The sequence below is a fragment of the Sinocyclocheilus rhinocerous genome, unplaced genomic scaffold, assembly GCF_001515625.1.
Source record: "Sinocyclocheilus rhinocerous isolate Xijiao unplaced genomic scaffold, SAMN03320098_v1.1 scaffold352, whole genome shotgun sequence".
NCBI lineage: Eukaryota > Metazoa > Chordata > Actinopteri > Cypriniformes > Cyprinidae > Sinocyclocheilus > Sinocyclocheilus rhinocerous.
This window is the reverse complement of record NW_015642448.1, coordinates 854994-861257: the sequence shown is the minus strand read 5'-3', so window position 1 is coordinate 861257 and position 6264 is coordinate 854994. Positions and strand designations below refer to the sequence as shown.

The 6264-nt window shown below is 37.9% G+C and overlaps 1 protein-coding gene across 1 annotated transcript in view; it reads left to right on the top strand.

Moving 5' to 3' along the window:
• The first annotated feature begins 4835 nt into the window (after positions 1 to 4835).
• Positions 4836 to 6264, top strand: part of neff1 (neuronal intermediate filament family member 1) — an 11468-nt gene continuing 10039 nt past the window's right edge. Inside the window, exons 1-2 of the mRNA XM_016572787.1 lie at positions 4836 to 5082; positions 5805 to 5887. The gene's annotated coding sequence lies outside the window, so the exon portion shown is untranslated. The remainder of the gene's footprint in view (positions 5083 to 5804; positions 5888 to 6264) is intronic.

The following is a 6264-nucleotide window of genomic DNA, read 5'->3' as shown; positions in this document are numbered from 1 at the left end:
TGTGTGTGTGTGTGGGTGTGTGTGTGTGTGTGTGTGTGTGTGTATACAGACACCCGACACATTTTAAAAAAAAATTATAATTCATATTATTGCATATGTCGTCCTTTTATAAAGCCTATTATATTTTAATCAGTGCTGTAAAATGAAAGTAATATTCATCAGTAGTTCATGACTGAGCATGAATGTGCTCAGGTGCGACATCCCATCCTCTATATATATGTGTGATCTCACACCACCTGAGGACATTCATGTTCAATGAGACGAGCAACACTCAGCATCACAATCAAACCGAGTGACAGATGATGGTGAACTGTTGTCCGGTCAGCGTGAGTGGGCAGAGCGCCTCCTTTCTCCACAGTCATACAGGAAACAACATGGTGAAGCTGCCACAGGGCTGTGAGCTAACAGATGGAGAGCAGAGAGGCTGGATGTGGGCTGTGATCTCACGGGAGCAGAACTGAGGGGGAGCGAGAGGACTGGCAACAAAAGAGAGATCCACCCTCCGCCGCACACCACACTGACTACATGAGTGAACACACTGTCTTATTGCCTTTGAAGCACACTGACACATCTGAGCAATCATCTACTTATATCTACTTAAGGCTACTTATATGTGTGGAACCCATGAAAACAGGTCATATTTCATCCAAAATAAAATTGTGTTTAGTGTAATTCAGGAATAGTGAAAATGCATTATTTGACATTATCTTCTTTATGTTTAGGCAACAAATCCTGCCTAAAATACCATTACAGTTTTTTTTTTATTCTAATAATTCCAATCATTCTTAATGACAAATCTTATTAAATTGTAATAGAACAGGTATTATAAACAAGTAATATTTTTTATTTTTATTTAAATTTTATTTTTTGTTTAAATCAGCATAAATTAAAGCCAGTGCAACAAATAATACCGTAATGTGTAATTATTATAGCTGTATGTATATAACAAGCATTCGGAAGGTTACTTTGGAAATCAAATAGGTTACAGCTTACAAATCACCTTATTTAAAATGTAATAAGTAGTGTAACTATTTCAATTACTAAAAAATGTATGAATAAAAAATGCGTATAAATTTTATGTGAATTGTAGCCATGAGAACATTAGAGCGCGGTGTATTTTTGGGGGGGGAGGGTGGTTTGTACTGTATATAAATATATACATGTTTGCTTGTTTGTGACGTCACTGTCCACAGACAGAGAGAAAGGGTTTGATTTTTCTTTTCTTTTTTCCTCTTTGGAGGTGGTGGGGGGCAGGGGGTTTTAGGGCTGTATCCCTTTTGTATTGATATGCTTTTTTGTCTTGTTTTTCTTTGTTACAAGTGTTTAAAAAAGTGCAAACAAAAAGTGAACTTCCTTCTCAAGATTGTGTTTTGTTGGTGTCTTGAAGCTTCTCACGACCCACTCCCACCGAAGTAGGCTTGACTTTCTGTGCAGTTTGACCTTTTTTTCCCCTTGACTTTCCAAATCTGCTTTAGTCCTCTCATACGCCGTCTTCTGTGAACACCAGTGGTGGGACATAGTTAACGTGTTGCACTTACGAATGTTACGTGAAAGACTCTACGGTGCTGTCACTCACACAGATGTGAATTCCCGCTATAACACAAACCCTTTTTGTCCCGGCGCTGTGCTTGTCACAGTCAATGATGTCACCGCGGGGGGTAGATGTACTACTTTTGATTTGTATATATGGGTTATGTACTGTACGTAGAGTACGAATCGGCTAAAGCCTTAAGACACACAAATGTATGGAAACAATAGATGTTATATCAGAAACTGATTGCAAACGTGGTCTGCTGAAATGAACCCATCGCCAGTCATTCCCACTGATCGTGATTGCGTCTCAGGTGTTTCACACCTTTCCAAATATACATAAACACATACGCGCATACACGTACACGCAGTCATCCTTGAACGTGTACAGCCTCTTGTAAGCTAAACGAAAGAGGTTTTATTATAGCTGTATGTATATAACAAGCATTCGGAAGGTTACTTTGGAAATCAAATAGGTTACAGCTTACAAATCACCTTATTTAAAATGTAATAAGTAGTGTAACTATTTCAATTACTTTAAAGTAATGTAACTGATTACATTTGATTACTTTTTGATTATTTTTCTAAATTTCTAATGAATGTTTTCAACTGTTAATCATTTTCAAACATTTAAAGCAGGCAGAGTTAACCTTACAGTAGAACTGAATACTAATTAATGTCAGACTTTCAAAATCCTTCATCACTTGAATTAAGATAATAATCATTTAAAGCACAGCCACCACAAAATCAGACTTTAGCACCTCATTTTACTTTTATGATTGTTCTGAGGTTAATTACATATTTAAAATCATAGCAAGAAATAGTAAATATTAATACAAGAAATATTCAGATATAACCCCCTTTGTAATTGTTAACATTTTCATAAGTAGCTGTAATTTAATTACATTACGTTTTTTTCTCAGTAACTGTAATGGATTACAGTTACATTTATTTTGTAATTAAACTGTGTAATGCAGTTACATGTAAGTAGTTACTCCCCTGGATATATATATATATATATACCAGTCATTCCCACTGATCGTGATTGCGTCTCAGGTGTTTCACACCTTTCCAAATATACATAAACACATACGCGCATACACGTACACGCAGTCATCCTTGAACGTGTACAGCCTCTTGTAAGCTAAACGAAAGAGGTTTTTGTCTGTTTTACATCCAATCAGAAATGGACATTTCTATGCTGTTACTTTTTAAGAATTGGGCTACTTTGATGTTGACTGCTAAATGTGGTTAAAAGGAATGAACTTAAAATAAAAAACTGAAAATGTAGAGAACGTATTTGTTTCTGTTCTTCAAAAAAGGTGTTTTTTGTGGTTTTGATTGATTCAGTGGCAAAAACGGTCATCGATAAAGATAGCGTTCACATTTAAATAGCACTTTCTACAATAAAGACTGATTCAAAGCAACTTTAATGTAATAAACAGAAAAAACAGTGTTCATCTTACAATATTCTTCAATTAGGAAACAATACGTTTGGTTATAACTACACCTTCAGTTTCAACTATAAAGCAGTTTTACCGGAGAAAATAGTGGTATTTTTGTTCAGCTGAGTTCATTTATTCTGTGCGCTCATTTGATAGAATTTACTGACTATTTGCCTTTTAAGTCCTTTATTAAAAGTATAGTTCTCCCAAAAATTAAAATTCTGTCATTTACTTTAACTTGATCGTTCCAAACTTGTATGACTTACTTTCTTCTGCAGAACACAAAGATATTGGACTCCATTGACTTTCATTGTATGGATAAAAGACTTTAATTGTTTTGTGTTTAACAGAAAAAAACAAATGCATACAGATTAAGAACAACATGGGGTTGAGTAAAGGATGACAATTTTTTCCTTTTTGGGTGACTGTCTCTTTAAGGGCCATCATATCATACTAACCCCTAAGTCTTAACCTTAACCTTAGAAATACATTGGTAGCACATCATGATAGAAAACATCACTGTTTGCTGTGATCAGATCCATCCATAGTATTTCTGAACTCTGAACTGAATCCATTGGAAGTCTGACCTTCTCTTGACAGGTGATATGTCAAGAAGCATGACCGAGCTGACCAATGAAATCGCCTGCTGGGCGGGGTTTGTGCTTGACTTGTTCAGGAGGGAAAAATCATGCAAAGCACCAACAAATCCTGAATTTCTTGCACCCTAAGTCTTAACCTTAACCTTAGAAATACATTGGTAGCACATCATGATAGAAAACATCACTGTTTGCTGTGATCAGATCCATCCATAGTATTTCTGAACTCTGAACTGAATCCATTGGAAGTCTGACCTTCTCTTGACAGGTGACTGCATGACCGAGCTGACCAATGAAATCGCCTGCTGGGCGGGGTTTGTGCTTGACTTGTTCAGGAGGGAAAAATCATGCAAAGCACCAACAAATCCTGAATTTCTTGCACTTGCTAGTTGCTGGTGGCGGGGATGTTGTCAGTAGAGAGATTTTAATTGGACAATAAATTTAGAATACAAGATGCATCATCAATAATTTTAGCCCACTTTCACAAAAGAGAAATATTGTACATTTTAAATGTATATACATGCTTTTTTGGACCAAAAGAGTCTAATATTATATCGATCACATCAAAGCTAAAATGCATGAACTAAAAGCCACAAATCTACAGTTGTGATTTCATAAGGTCTCTTAAGGATTTGACAATTGGACTAAGACTGTACTGATAATAACCATGCCGGTTATGTGAATAAGTGGCCGTTTTGCTCTCTGGCCCCACAGATCTTCTAATATGCGGTCGAGTCCCTGAATATAGGCAGATAATATCTCAGCTGTCGTTCAATAACTAGATCAGAGAGCAGAACGGAGGATGGAAGCATGAAGGGGGAAGGGTAGGTGTCGTTTTTAGAGAGTACAAAAGCGGAAGCGATAGACCAGACTAAGAAGAAGAGAGATGAGTGCTATCAGGGTTTGGACAGCCTAGTTGGATTGTGACTGCAAAGCTGTAATGCTTTAAGCTCACCATAAAGGATCCGTTTCCCTCCCCTCTCTAAGAATACTTAGTGTTTTATAAGCAAAGAATAGAAGTACACTCTTCAAATTCAAGGTTCTTTATTGGCATCTATATGGTTCCAAGGAAAATCTTGTAACTTCCGTTATCAACATTTTTTTGCATTACAGTAACACAAATTTTATATTAAGAATAAGCAAAATTAAGAATTTGTGCTTAATTTCCATTCAAAGTCAGTCACAAATTGTACAATTTTAATGGTCCATTATTGTACATTCCATGTTGGGCTGATTTCACTGCAGTGGTCTAGAGAGCCTGTCAACCTCAAATTGAGAAAATGCTTGTTCTCAGGTCTTTGCCATGTCTCTTTCTTTCTCTCTCTACTAGAGTGAAACATCGGCCTGCAGCACGTCTCCAGGGGTTGCTGTGTGATAATGCTAAAGCCCGTCCTGAGGTGTGGTTCCTGCCCTTGGCCTCATCCCAAGTCTGTGTGGTGCGACAGTCCTGCACTCAGAACACCCCCCACACCGCTCCCCGACAGCCAATACTGATGACTCATCAGGAAAAAGTGCGATGGGATGCAGCTTCATGAAGAACACCGACTTTTACAGCGCTCATTTGCATTTTGTGACACTAAGAATACTTAGTGTTTTATAAGCAAAGAATAGAAGTACACTCTTCAAATTCAAGGTTCTTTATTGGCATCTATATGGTTCCAAGGAAAATCTTGTAACTTCCGTGGAAGTTGCTTTATAGTGGAATAGCTTAATAGTGGAAAAATCTTTAGATTTTTTAAATGTTCTTCACACTAGAAAAAAAATGGTTGTTCTATCGCTGTGAAAACCCCCTTATAGGACCTTTATTTTTAAGGGTGTATTATTAAAAAATAGTGCCTGCGGAGGAAGGTGTCTGAAATTTTTTTTTTTCTCTCTGATTGATTCTGATTTGCTGTTCATTCAGTCACAGTGTTGAATGTCCAAAAAAAAAATTGGTGTTGAGAACCACTGGTCTAGAGCCTGTCAAACAGAGCAAATGCGTGTTCTCAGGTCTCTCTCTCTCTCTCTCTCTCTCTCTTAGAGTGAACGATGGGTCTCAGAAACGCTGAGTGAAGAGAGCAGGACCTGCAGCACGTCTCTGATCATGCTAAAGGCGTCCTGAGGTGTGTCTCTGCTCCAGGCCTCGTCCCATGCGTGTGGTGATACTGATACTGCTGACTCATCAGGAAAAAGTGCTTCATACAGAACACCGGCTTCTACAGCGCTCATCAGTTTGTGACATGCACCTTTTTAGATGCACAGTGTGTGGGAGGGGAATACAGAATGTCAGCTGATTTGGAGTCTGCAGGGGAAACTGCATCAAGGAGGGTCATCAGGGTGAGAGCTCTGTGTCTCATTCAGTATTCAGACACTGCAGAGGCACAGGCTGCCACCCGCATTACAACACACACAGAATCAGACACTCCCTCTCACTGCAACATGCTTCAATACCACGTGAACATGCAGCACTTCTGCTCACACACATCAGCCGATGAAGTAGCATGCCATACACTCACAAAATCAGTTTGATTCCGTCACATTTATGCTTGATTTTTCTGCAGCCTTACTTTTTCCATTTTATCTATATTATTTCTTTTTATCTATCTATCTGTCTGTCTGTCTGTCTATCTATCTATCTATCTATCTATCTGTCTGTCTGTCTGTCTATCTATCTATCTATCTATCTATCTGTCTGTCTGTCTGTCTGTCTGTCT